This window comes from Lolium perenne, chromosome 6 (genome assembly GCF_019359855.2).
Source record: "Lolium perenne isolate Kyuss_39 chromosome 6, Kyuss_2.0, whole genome shotgun sequence".
NCBI classification, from domain to species: Eukaryota; Viridiplantae; Streptophyta; class Magnoliopsida; order Poales; family Poaceae; genus Lolium; species Lolium perenne.
This window is the reverse complement of record NC_067249.2, coordinates 258,881,194-258,895,921: the sequence shown is the minus strand read 5'-3', so window position 1 is coordinate 258,895,921 and position 14,728 is coordinate 258,881,194.

The window sequence follows — 14,728 nt, the reverse complement described above, 5'->3', positions numbered from 1 at the left end:
ACTTCCACCATGGATCATGGCTTTAGTTAGCGGCCCAATGTTCTTCTCTAACATATGCATGCTTAACCATAAGGTGGTAGATCTCTCTTACTTCAGACAAGACGGACATGCATAGCAACTCACATGAAATTCAACAATGAATAGTTGATGGCGTCCCAGTGAACATGGTTATCGCACAACAAGCAACTTAATAAGAGATAAAGTGCATAATTACATATTCAATACCACAATAGTTTTTTAAGCTATTTGTCCCATGAGCTATATATTGCAAAGGTGAAGAATGGAATTTTAAAGGTAGCACTCAAGCAATTTACTTTGGAATGGCGGAAAATACCATGTAGTAGGTAGGTATGGTGGACACAAATGGCATAGTGGTTGGCTCAAGTATTTTGGATGCATGAGAAGTATTCCCTCTCGATACAAGGTTTAGGCTAGCAAGGTTTATTTGAAACAAACACAAGGATGAACCGGTGCAGCAAAACTCACATAAAAGACATACTGAAAACATTATAAGAATCTACATCGTCTTCCTTGTTGTTCAAACTCAATACTAGAAATTATCTAGACCTTAGAGAAACCAAATATGCAAACCAGATTTTAGCATGCTCTATGTATTTCTTCATTAATGGGTGCAAAGCATATGATGCAAGAGCTTAAACATGAGCACAAAAATTTCCAAGTATCACATTACCCAAGACATTTATAGCAATTACTACATGTATCATTTTCCAATTCCAACCATATAACAATTTAACGAAGGAGAAACTTCGCCATGAATACTATGAGTAGAAACCAAGGACATATTGTCCATATGCTACAGCGGAGCGTGTCTCTCTCCCATAAAGTGAATGCTAGGATCCATTTTATTCAAACAAAACAAAAAACAAAAACAAACCGACGCTCCAAGAAAAAGCACATAAGATGTGATGGAATAAAAATATAGTTTCAGGGGAGGAACCTGATAATGTTGTCGATGAAGAAGGGGATGCCTTGGGCATCCCCAAGCTTAGACGCTTGAGTCTTCTTAATATATGCAGGGGTGAACCACCGGGGCATCCCCAAGCTTAGAGCTTTCACTCTCCTTGATCATGTTGCATCATACTCCTCTCTTGATCCTTGAAAACTTCCTCCACACCAAACTCGAAACAACTCATTAGAGGGTTAGTGCACAATATAAATTGACATATTCAGAGGTGACACAATCATTCTTAACACTTCTGGACATTGCATAATGCTACTGGACATTAGTGGATCAAAGAAATTCATCCAACATAGCAAAAGAGGCAATGCGAAATAAAAGGCAGAATCTGTCAAAACAGAACAGTTCGTATTGACGAATTTTAAAATGGCACCAGACTTGCTCAAATGAAAATGCTCAAATTTAATGAAAGTTGCGTACATATCTGAGGATCACTCACGTAAATTGGCATAATTTTCTGAGTTACCTACAGAGAGGTGGACCCAGATTCGTGACAGCAAAGAAATCTGGAACTGCGCAGTAATCCAAATCTAGTACTTACTTTTCTATCAACGGCTTAACTTGGCACAACAAAACACAAAACTAAGATAAGGAGAGGTTGCTACAGTAGTAAACAACTTCCAAGACACAAAATAAAAACAAAGTACTGTAGGTAAAAACATGGGTTGTCTCCCATAAGCGCTTTTCTTTAACGCCTTTCAGCTAGGCGCAGAAAGTGTGTATCAAGTATTATCAAGAGACGAAGTGTCAACATCATAATTTGTTCTCATAATAGAATCAAAAGGGTACTTCATTCTCTTTCTAGGGAAGTGTTCCATACCTTTCTTGAGAGGAAATTGATATTTTATATTACCTTCCTTCATATCAATGATAGCACCAACAGTTCGAAGAAAAGGTCTTCCCAATATAATGGGACAAGATGCATTGCATTCAATATCCAAGACAACAAAATCAACGGGAACAAGGTTATTGTTAACGCTAATGCGAACATTATCAACTTTACCCAAATGTTTCTTTGTAGAATGATCAGCAAGATTAACATCCAGATAACAGTTTTTCAGCGGTGGCAAGTCAAGCATATCATAAATTTTCTTAGGCATAACAGAAATACTTGCACCAAGATCACATAAAGCATTACAATCAAAATCTTTAACCTTTATCTTAATGATGGGCTCCCAACCATCCTCTAGCTTTCTAGGAATAGAGGCTTCACGCTCTAATTTCTCTTCTCTAGCTTTTATGAGAGCATTTGTAATATGATGCGTGAAAGCCAAATTTATAGCACTAGCATTAGGACTTTTAGCAAGTTTTTGCAAGAACTTTATAACTTCAGAGATGTGGCAATCATCAAAATTCAATCCATTATAATCTAAAGCAATGGGATCATCATCCCCAATGTTGGAAAAAATTTCAGCAGCTTTATCACAGGCAGTTTAGCTTTTAGCAGCTTTCGAGCTTTCTCACGCTTTGCATTAGAAGTGGAAACATTGCTAACACCAATTCTTTTATTAGTATTAGTAGGAGGTGCAGAAACATGTGTAGCATTAGCATTACTAGTGGTGGTAATAGTCCAAACTTTAGCTATATTCTTCTCTTTAGCTAGTTTTTCATTTTCTTCTCTATCCCACCTAGCACGCAGTTCAGCCATTAATCTTATATTCTCATTAATTCTAACTTGAATGGCATTTGCTGTAGTAACAATTTTATTATGATGATTCTCATTAGGCATGACTTTTGATTTCAAAAGATCAACATCAGCAGCAAGACTATCGACTTTAGAAGCAAGTATATCAATTTTCCCAAGCTTTTCTTCAACAGATTTGTTAAAAGCAGTTTGCGTACTAATAAATTCTTTAAGCATGGCTTCAAGTCCAGGGGGTGAACTCCTATTATTGTTGTAAGAATTCCCATAAGAATTACCATAGCCGTTGCCATTATTATAAGGATATGGCCTATAGTTGTTACTAGAATTGTTCCGGTAAGCATTGTTGTTGAAATTATTATTTTTAATGAAGTTTACATCAACATGTTCTTCTTGTGCAACCAATGAAGCTAATGGAACATTATTAGGATCAATATTAGTCCTATCATTCACAAGCATAGACATAATAGCATCAATCTTATCACTCAAGGAAGAGGTTTCTTCGACAGAATTTACCTTCTTACCTTGGGGAGCTCTTTCCGTGTGCCATTCAGAGTAGTTGATCATCATATTATCAAGAAGCTTTGTTGCTTCACCAAGAGTGATGGACATAAAGGTACCTCCAGCAGCTGAATCCAATAAATTCCATGAAGAAAAATTTAGTCCTGCATAGAAGGTTTGGATGATCATCCAAGTAGTCAGTCCATGAGTTGGGCAATTTTTAACCAGAGATTTCATTCTTTCCCAAGCTTGAGCAACATGTTCAGTATCTAATTGTTTAAAATTCATTATGCTACTCCTCAAAGATATAATTTTAGCAGGGGGATAATATCTACCAATAAAAGCATCCTTGCATTTAGTCCATGAATCAATACTATTCTTAGGCAGAGATAGCAACCAATCTTTAGCTCTTCCTCTTAATGAGAAAGGGAACAATTTTAGTTTAATAATATCACCATCTACATCTTTATATTTTTGCATTTCACATAGTTCAACAAAATTATTAAGATGGGCAGCAGCATCATCAGAACTAACACCAGAAAATTGCTCTCGCATAACAAGATTCAGTAAAGCAGGTTTAATTTCAAAGAATTCTGCTGTAGTAGCAGGTGGAGCAATAGGTGTGCATAAGAAATCATTATTATTTGTGGTTGTGAAGTCACACAACTTAGTATTTTCAGCGTTGGCCATTTTAGCAACAGTAAATAAAGCAAACTAGATAAAGTAAATGCAAGTAAACTAATTTTTTTTTGTGTTTTTGATATAGCAAACAAGATAGCAAATAAAGTAAAACTAGCAACTAATTTTTTGTATTTTGATTTAGTGCAGCAAACAAAGTAGTAAATAAAATAAAGCAAGACAAAAACAAAGTAAAGAGATTGAGAAGTGGAGACTCCCCTTGCAGCGTGTCTTGATCTCCCCGGCAACGGCGCCAGAAAAACTGCTTGATGGCGTGTAACTCACACGTTCGTTGGGAACCCCAAGAGGAAGGTATGATGTCGTATAGCAGCAGGTTTTCCCTCAGTAAGAAACCAAGGTTTATCGAACCAGTAGGAGCCAAGAAGCACGTTGAAGGTTGATGGCGGCGGGATGTAGTGCGGCGCAACACCAGAGATTCCGGCGCCAACGTGGAACCTGCACAACACAACCAAAGTACTTTGCCCCAACGAAACAGTGAGGTTGTCAATCTCACCGGCTTGCTGTAACAAAGGGTTAACCGTATTGTGTGGAAGATGATTGTTTGCAGAAAACAGTAGAACAAGTATTGCAGTAGATTGTATTTCAGTAAAGAGAATTGGACCGGGGTCCACAGTTCACTAGAGGTGTCTCTCCCATAAGACGAACAGCATGTTGGGTGAACAAATTACAGTTGGGCAATTGACAAATAAAGAGAGCATGACCATGCACATACATATCATGATGATTATAGTGAGATTTAATTGGGCATTACGACAAAGTACATAGACCGCCATCCAACCGCATCTATGCCTAAAAAGTCCACCTTCAAAGTTATCATCCGAACCCCTCCAGTATTAAGTTGCAAAGCAACAGACAATTGCATTAAGTATGGTGCGTAATGTAATCAACAACTACATCCTTAGACATAGCATCAATGTTTTATCCCTAGTGGCAACAGCACAACACAACCTTAGAACTTTCTCATCCTGTCCTGGTGTCAATGCGGGCATGAACCCACTATCGAGCATAAGTACTCCCTCTTGGAGTTACAAGCATCTACTTGGCCAGAGCATCTACTAGTAACGGAAAGCATGCAAGATCATAAACAACACGTAGATATAACTTTGATAATCAACATAACAAGTATTCTCTATTCATCGGATCCCAACAAACGCAACATATAGAATTACAGATAGATGATCTTGATCATGTTAGGCAGCTCACAAGATCCAACAATGATAGCACAATGGGGAGAAGACAACCATCTAGCTACTGCTATGGACCCATAGTCCAGGGGTAGACTACTCACTCATCACTCCGGAGGCGACCATGGCGGTGTAGAGTCCTCCGGGAGATGATTCCCCTCTCCGGCAGGGTGCCGGAGGCGATCTCCTGGATCCCCCGAGATGGGATCGGCGGCGGCGGCGTCTCAGTATGTTTTCTCGTATCGTGGCTCTCGGTACTGGGGGTTTCGTCACGGAGGCTTTAAGTAGGCGGAAGGGCAGGTCAGGAGGGGGCACAGGGGCCCCACACCATAGGCCGGCGCGGCCAGGGGGTGGGCCGCGCCGCCCTAGGGTTTGGGCACCCTGTGGCCCCACTTCGTCTCTCCTTCGGACTTCTGGAAGCTTCGTGGAAAAATAGGACCCTGGGCGTTGATTTCGTCCAATTCCGAGAATATTTCGTTACTAGGATTTCTGAAACCAAAAACAGCAGAAAACAAAGAATCGGCACTTCGGCATCTTGTTAATAGGTTAGTTCCAGAAAATGCACGAATATGACATAAAGTGTGCATAAAACATGTAGATAACATCAATAATGTGGCATGGAACATAAGAAATTATCGATACGTCGGAGACGTATCAGCAAGCAGTCTTCCCACTTGGATCCATACTCTAGCACACATGCTCTCAACATATCTTCCAATATCTGGTTGACTCGTTCAGTCTGTCCATCCGTCTGCGGGTGATAGGCTGTGCTGAAATTCAGCCGAGTTCCAAGTCCTTCATGTACTTTCTGCCAGAATCTGGAGGTGAACTAGGATCCTCTATCGGATACTATCGACTTTGGGGTTCCGTGCAAGCTGACTATCCGTGAGATATATAACTCTGCTAGTCTTGGTCCTTGATAGGTGGTCTTGACGGGGATGAAGTGGGCGACTTTGGTCAATCTGTCGACCACTACCCAGATAGAGTCATTTCCTTTACTAGAGTTTGGTAGTCCGGTGATGAAGTCCATTCCTACAGAATCCCACTTCCATTCGGGAATCTGTAGGGGTTGCAACAGTCCTGCGGGGCGTTGATGTTCTGCCTTGACTCGCTGACAGATATCACACTTGGCGATGTAGCTTCCAATTTCTCTCTTCATTCCATGCCACCAAAATTGCTCTTTCAAATCTTGGTACATCTTGGTTCCTCCGGGATGAATGGAGTAAAGGGTGTCATGGGCTTCTTTCAGAATAACTTGCTTCAACTCTGAATCTGACGGCACGCAAAGGTGTCCGTTGTACCATAGCACTCCTTCTTCATCTACGGTGAATCCCGGTGCTTTTCCCGCAGCTATTTGGCTCTTGATCCCATCAATACTAGCATTTCCCTTCTGGGCTTCCTTGATCTGACTAATCAGGGTGGGTTGGAGTTCAATGCTGGCTAGAAATCCTTCGCTAACCAGTTCAAGTCTAAACTGTTCAAACTCTCGAAACAAGCTGGGTTGCTCGATTGCGATCATGGAGTTCGACTGACACGGCAGTCTACTCAAAGCATCCGCTACCACATTGGCCTTGCCGGGGTGGTAGTGAATCTCCATATCGTAATCCTTGATTAGCTCTATCCATCTGCGCTGCCTCATATTCAGCTCCTTCTGAGTGAAGATATACTTTAAGCTCTTGTGATCCGAATAGATCTCGCATCGATTACCCATGAGGTAATGACGCCATACTTTCAGGGCTAGGACCACGGCTGCTAGCTCTAAGTCATGGGTTGGATAGTTCTGCTCATGTTGCTTCAGTTGCCTGGACAGGTAAGGTATCACTTTGCCTTCTTGCATCAACACACATCCAAGACCAATCTTGGATGCATCACAATAGACGTCGAAGGGCTTGGTGATGTTTGGCATGATCAGTATTGGGGTTGTGGTCAATCTAAGCTTGAGTTGTTGAAAACTCTCTTCACACTTCTCCGTCCATTCAAATTTCTTGTCTTTCTTCAACAGTTGAGTCATTGGTCTTGCTATGCTCGAGAACCCTTCAACGAATCGGCGGTAATATCCCGCCAATCCGAGAAATGCACGGACTTCAGTCTGAGTGGTTGGTGCCTTCCATTCTTCAACGGTCTTGATCTTCGAGGGGTCAACGGCAATTCCTCCTGCAGACAAGATATGTCCCAGGAATCCTACTTCCTTCAACCAGAACTCACACTTGCTGAACTTGGCGTATAACTGATGCTCCCGAAGGGTATCTAAGACAACTTCCAAGTGATGCTCATGTTCTTCTTCGGATTTGGAGTAGATAAGGATGTCATCGATGAATACAACAACAAACTTATCCAGAAAGTTCATAAAGATCTTATTCATGAGATTCATGAAGTAAGCGGGGGCATTGGTTAATCCAAATGACATGACATTGTACTCATACAATCCATATCTGGTGGTGAAGGCAATTTTGGGGATATCGGTGGCACGGATCTTCAGTTGATGGTAACCCATCCTCAGATCAATCTTCGAGAACACTGTCGTCGTGGTGAATGAGCAGATGCCATGGGATGGCTTGAGTTGGGGCCGAATGTGCGCTAGAGGATTCGGGGGAGGGTTTGTGATGAGATTGGATGAACTTCCGGATGCTTTCCTCAAGAACACAACCTAGGGTAGTGAAGCAGGAAGAAGAACACAAGGATGAACCCCGCTCTAGATCTTTCTCTTTGTTGCTCTTTGCGGTTTACAGGTTTATGGTTACAGGGTCGTCCCTAAGATTGTACCTCGTGCCCGTAATGGGGCTACCCCCTCTCCTTATATAGGGGAGAGGTGGCTTACAGAGCAAGAAACCCTAATGGCATCTAAACAGCATCTAATGGCATATTACAGCATCTTTGACTGGACAAACTACTTTTACAAAGTCACTTTAGTCAAAAAGGGCGGCGCCGGCTTCTTTAACCACAGAGGCTGACGCCCCCGGTTGCTTTTGGCGTCACCCTCCACCTTTGACGTCAGGGCTTCGTCTAAAGTTACTTTGCTTCGCTCATCTTTTGTCTTCTTGTTCCAGAGGGAATCTTTGACCAGCTATGCTGATAGGCTTTCCTTTCGGTATCTTCTTTATCCGGTTCCGGTATACCCCTCTTGGGGATTCCGGCTTAGATTCACTTAGCCAAATCCTTGGTTCTTTCCTCCGGTATCAATATTAAACCGGTATCTTGAGGGTTCAAACCACCCGGTTTGGCATGCCTTTGGCATACCGGGGGTCATCCCCCCAACATTAGTCGCCGAAGCCGGTATAGTCTGATGGATTCTATCCAACAGACCATGCCGGGTTCCCATATCTCAAGATTCCGGTTTAATCTTTCCGGAGGTTAGCTCTATTCCCGGCATCTTTGCCGCACTTGTCTCTTTTTTCTCTTTGCAAGGTGTTTTCCGGTGTCTCATCCTCCGGTATCTTAGCCATTAACTGCCTCCTCGGCGTGGTCGAGAATTTCTCGGGGCCCGCGCCTGACAGTGACATGCGCACTGTGACTGACAGGCCACTGTCAGGGGTCACTTCCCTTCGACTCCCGCACGCACAATTAATGCACCGCAGCGGATCCCCTTCGCCACTTCTGATCTCTACGCTCCCCCGTGTGGCTTCTTATTTTCTCGCGAGTATCATTGCGCCACGTGGCGGCCCACAATGCGAACCGTTGCGGCCCATGGTGCGAACCGCCGTGGCCCGACGGTTTCCAGCCCATCCTCTTTTCTTCTTTATAAGGAGAACCGCCCCTTCTTCTTCCTCTTCCTGCATTCTTCTCCCTTCGCGCACAGTGCTCTTCGCTCTCTGCGCCTTCGCCGCTCTCCATCCGCCGCCGTTCGCTCGAGCTTTCCTGCCCGGCGAACTCACGCCGCTCCTCCGCCGGACTTCGCCGCGCAGAGATTCCTCACAGAGTCTCCTCTACGACCGCTACATTCACGCCTCCTCGCGCCTTCTTCCGCTCCGTCGTCGTGGGAGCTCCTCGGCGACCACAGGCCTACCGCCTCACCGGCGAACCTCTTCCCTAGGGACTGCGCCGCCTCAGGTTGGTTCCAATCTCAGTCTGCCTGCCCTTTCTTTGTTTTCCAGATCTTGGGTCGACAGTGTTTTTATTTCCCCTTTTCCTTTGATTTTCCTCTTACTCGTAGATCTTCACGCGGGGGCAAACTGTGGGATTTCTGTTTTTCCGCGTCCAACTCGATGTCTAGTGAGGGATCTTCCTCCGCTTCCTCTTCCGGTAGCCGGCGTAGGCCACCTTCTGATAGATCCACTGATTCAGATCCGATGGATACCGATTCCGGCAGCCAGCAAGAATCCGGTAGCCACCAGGAATCCGGTAGCTCTAGCCAAGCTTCCGGTGCAAATCCTTCCGCGGTCACTCGTGGAGCCTGGATGGGCTCCAACGTCACTAAGTATGAGATCGACTGGTTATACCGGTCCCGCAGGATTCCGGAAGGAGTTACCTGCCGGCTTCCTCGCGATGAGATTGAACCGGTGCTTGAGCCCGGTGAACATGTTGTTTTCCTCGCTCACTTTGAGCGCGGCTTCGGCCTTCCTGCCTCCCCGTTCTTTCGGAAGCTCTTAGATTTCTACGAGCTTCAACCTCATCACCTTCCCGGCAATGCCGTTTTTTATCTTACCTGCTTTGCCACCTTCATGGAGGCATATGTTGGCATTCGTCCCATTCACGAGACGTTTGCCCGTTTCTTCGCTCTGCGGATCAATTCCGTTCAGGGCAAGGACATTCCTGCGCCCAAACCCCCCGTTCAATGCGGGTCTTGCATCATCGGCTCCCGTCAAGGGAGCCCCTTTTTTAAGTTTGCCGGTCTCGAGTCATGCCGGGCATGGCAAGGGACCTTCTTTTATGTGAAGAACAACGGCGCCGCGGATCTCATTGATCTGCCGCCCTTCAATCCGGCGCCGCCCAGCAAGGCCAACTGGAGCTACAATCCGAGGTCGAGCCATCCGGAAACCAACCGGGTGGTTCGCTATGTGACGAATCTGATGAAGGAGACCGACATCTGCTCCGACGATATTATCCGCGCTTTTATTTCGCGCCGGGTGCTTCCTCTTCAGCGCCGACAACATAGGATGAGCGAGATGTACGGTCCCGGTGATCCCACCAAGATTACCGGCTTGCCTCTCAGCAAAAGGGACATCGTCCGCAAGGCAAAGCAGATTTGCCAAACTGCGATGCCGGATGACTGGGAATGGGGCCTTCTGCCTTTCAGTACCTCTAATCCTCCGACCCAAGAAGTAAGAGATTATGCGGCTTGGGTTGGTTTGCCGGTAACATCTATGCTGTTGTTAACCCTCTTTTTATATGTTTCAGGTCGCGGACCGCTTTCCCTCTATTCGCACAGAGTGGCGAGGCCCCTGCGTGAAGCGCGCCCTAGACTCCGTTGATCCGGATCCTTTCATCCAGTGGAAGGATCTGAAGATGGGCAAGACCAAAGCTTCGCGCCTCGGCCCGTCCATGCCCAAGCCAACCGGTTCCGCCGGCGACCTGGAGATCCTTGAGGTATTTTTCTTTTTCGATTCCCCATACTTTTTCATCATTGTTCCTTTGTAGCTGTTTTCTCAACTACCTCGAACCCACAGATTCACGAGCACGTGCCGCCGCTGCAAGCTGAGGCCGGCCACGAGTTCGTGGACAACCTCACGGCCCACGGCCAGAAGAACAAGGCACCGGCATCTGATGCCGGTTCCAGCGAGGATCCTCCCTCGAAGCGGTTCCGGACGGAACCCTTGGGGCGCAAGGAAGTGGGCGTGAGGCGCTACAAGCGCAAATAGATGCCGACCTCTTCCGGGTAAACTCCGGTTTCCTTGCTTGTTTCTTTTTTGCTAAGCTCTTTTTCCGGTCACTTTTTCCTAACTTTCTCTTTTTCTTTTATTTAGCCCTGCACTCAAGCTTGGCCCAAGGCCCGAGAGTTCCGCAGGTACCGCGAGGACCTCGACTCCTCCTCCTCACTCAAGCCCGGCACCTTCTGGTGCCGGCAACACCTCTGCCTCCCCTCTGGGGGGCACTCCAAGTTCGGGGCGCGCGGCCCCTACACCGCCAGAACACCGCGCGGAGGAGGACCTTGTCTCCCCTCCAGAAACCCAAGACGTCGGCGCCAGCAACATCGGCGCCGAAGAAGAAGCTGCCGGGTGGGCGGAACCTCTGGTTCCTCCCGTCCCAAAAAAGAAGAAGAAGACTCCCGTGCCAGAAACCTCCGCGCCGGGACGTTCCAACCCGGGTGACGCGCCCAGCGCTCCCCTTTCTCCAAGAACCTCTCCAACGCCACCGCCAGAAGCTTCCCTCGCCAGGCCAACTAGCGCCGCTCTAACTCTACCGCCGCCCAAGACCTCCAAGCTCATCAAGGGCAAGGCGGCGGCCTCCAGTGCCCCCTCCGGCGGTCCGCAGCCTTTGGTGCTGCACTCCTCTCGCGCCGCCAGCGCCGCCAGCGAAAGGGCAATCGGCCTGCTTGGCCAGATCATTGAACTCAAACGCCAAGGCAGGGAGCTGGGGCACCTTTTGCCCTATGCGGAGAAGTGGAACGCCGCGGACATGTCCCCGGCGACCCGCGGCATGGGCAAGGACAGGCTGCCGCTGCCTGATCCTGCTGGCAACAGGTCCTCCGAGGAGCACTTTATGCGGCTGCGCCGGGCCGTCAAGGAGCTGGATAGCGCGTGGTATGATTCCACGAACAATCTGACGGTAAGTCCTATTAACTTCCTTTAACTTTTTTCCGGTTTCTCCTTGCTTCCGGATCCTCTCTATCTTTTTCTTAACTTCATGCCGGTTTTTCTCTTATCTTTACTTAATCTTATCTATCTTCCCAGTCCCCGAGTTTTGTGTTGAGAGCGTAGCTCTTAGCACAAAATTCAACTTGGAAACGCGAAAAACCGGCATGCCCAGTCCCCGAGTTTCGGGTTAAGATCTTTGTTCTTAGGGCGAAACTCTAACTAATCTCTTTGTCTTGAACAGCACACAGCTGACGCCCGGAAGGTCCTCTTTGAGGAGCTTCTATGGGAGCACCAGGAGCTTGCTGAGGCACACGAAAAGTGCCAAGGTAAACTTTTTGCGCCTCCGGTAACTTTTTCCGGTAAGCTTTTCCCTTATTAACTTTTGACAATTCTTTGTTCAACAGTAATCCCGGAAGCTTCCATTGGAGCCCTCCAGCAGCAGGTCGCCGCGCTTCAAGGTATGGTTGCCTTTCTTCCGGTGAACTTGTCTTTTCCAACTTCGATTTCGTTAACATTTTCTTTCCGGTGTTTAGCCGAAAAGGAGCAGCTCACCCGGCAGCATCGCGAGGCTCTGGATGCCCTGGATCTCTATGCCAAAGGGCTGAAGGACCAGCTTATCCAAGTCGGGCTAAAGCACGGCGAGGCCATGAAGGCCGCCGAAGCCAGTGCCGCGGCCAAGCTAGATGAGGCTCTGGAGGATGCCAACAACTCCAACGCAGTGCTCAATGCTGAGTTGGAGGAGATGGCGAAGGCGCGGAAGGCTGCTGAGGAGAAGGCCGCGCGGCTGGAGGCGGAGCAGAAGGAATACGACCTTCTGGTCATGCAGACTGACGCGCTTGCCCTCCGTAAGCTTCGTCCTTCTTCCTTTTCAGTTTCTTGCTTAAAAGCTTATCTTTCCGGTAGCATTCGCTTAAGCTCTTTCTTTTGCCTTGTAGGGCTCTTCCCGGACTCCCAGGGGTTTGCTGCTAAAAGAGTTGGAGAGCGCCGGGTTGCCCAGGGCTATCAGAACCTGGACGCGCCGTGGGACCCCTATGACCACCTTGTTGCGCTGAACGCACGGGTTTCCCATATGCGTGTCATCGACCGCAACCTCTCTGATATCCCTGAGGTAGCCACGCAGCTTTTCAGGACCCTCTGGCCCGGAGAAGAGGTGCCAGACACCTTCTCCCTCATCAGCGACCGCCTCAAGGGTGCCGGCAGAAGGATCCGGGAGTGGCAGTGTTCCGCTGCCCGCGCTGGAGCTGATGCTGCACTTCGCGTTGCCTGCTCCTGGTACCCTGAGCTGGACCTGGATGCCCTCGTCGGCGTGCGCGAGGAAGCTCCCACCGACATGGACCCGGTCCTTACCGCTAAGCGGCAGGATCGTGCCTACCATATCGCGGAGTTCGTCGACATGCGCACCTTCATCGCTGCTCCCCCAGACGTCCAAGATTATCTGAGCGAAGGGGACGAGGGTGAGGTTGAAGAGGAGGCCGAAGCTGCTGATGAGCCTCTGGACGCTCCTGGCGCTGGCGATGCTCCCCCTGAAGCCCCTGCTGCTTGATTACTTGCTTGCAAAGTATCTGTTGGTCCTGCTTGACCTAAAACACTTGGTTAAATTCTGCCCCGGTATGCCGGGGTCTTTTGATATAATATAAGACTTAGCCCTCTTGGCCTCTGGTTGTGCTACAACAGTTTATGCCGGTATGCTATACCGGTAAGTTATTATGTTGTGTTTGCCTAACTTAGCACCTTGCTTACAATTTGCCTTTTATCTTGCACTGTGAAGATTCCGGAATTGTTTCGGCATCCAATCCGATGCACACTTGGTTCTTTTGCTTTGGCTCTGCCTACCCTCTGGGTTTTTTGGCGTATGAGTCACAAAGTTCTTTTGCCAAGCAAGCACTTTCTTGAATTTAGAAATAATTCGAAATTTTTCACAAAAAACAGGTATGACCGGGGTTAGTTAATTTTTCCGGATTGTTTGTTCCCATCTCTCCTCTTCGTCGTTCACGTGCTTAATTCCTACCGGTTTATCTTGCTTGCCATGAAGCCGGGTTTCGGATAGCAGCAGAGTCGAAGACTCCGGTAGGTTTGACACGTTACTAAGCCGGAAAGAAAAAATGTTCTGCAACCAACCGGTAACTGAAAAAATAGACATATTGCATGCAATTTCGGTAGGGGCAGTCCCCGAGATTTTATCGAGGGTGCCGGCATCTTTTATTCATTACATATAAGGTACAAAAAGGAACTTCTTACAACATAGCCTCATGCATAGAAGGGGCGCAAAAGAGCTACATTCCATGGGCGCTTGGTTTCTTCTCCGGACCTGTCCGCCTTTCCTTTCTTTGCTTCCTGTGCGTCAACCAGGTAGTATGCGTCATTGTGTAGAGCCTTGCTCACAACAAAAGGTCCTTCCCATGGGGGAGAAAGCTTGTGCCGGCCTTCAGTGTGCTGCACCAGGCGTAGCACCAGATCTCCTTCCCGGAATGTTCTTGGGTTCACCTTCCGGTTATGATAGCGTCTCATGTTTTGTTGGTAAATGGCTGTTCTTGCCAAGGCTAGTTCTCTTGCTTCTTCTAGCAAGTCCACATCATTTTCTCTTGCCTCTTTCACCTCTTCTTCGGTGTATTGTTGAACTCTTGGTGAGTCATGTATGATATCGGTTGGAATTATGGCTTCAGCCCCATAGACCATGAAAAACGGAGTGTATCCGGTAGACCGGTTTGGAGTCGTTCTTATGCTCCACAACACTGAAGGTAGCTCATCGAGCCAACACCCCGGTGTCTTTTCTAGAGGTTCAATTAGCCTGGGCTTGATACCGGAAAGTACCAAGGCGTTTGTTCTCTCCACTTGGCCATTGCCTTGTGGGTGCGCTACTGAGCACAGATCCAACCAGATATTGTTATCTTCACAAAACCTTTTGAACTCACCTTGAGCAAAGTTTGTGCCATTGTCTGTGATGATGCTATGCGGGTATCCATACCGCAAGATGACATCTTTCAGGAATTTT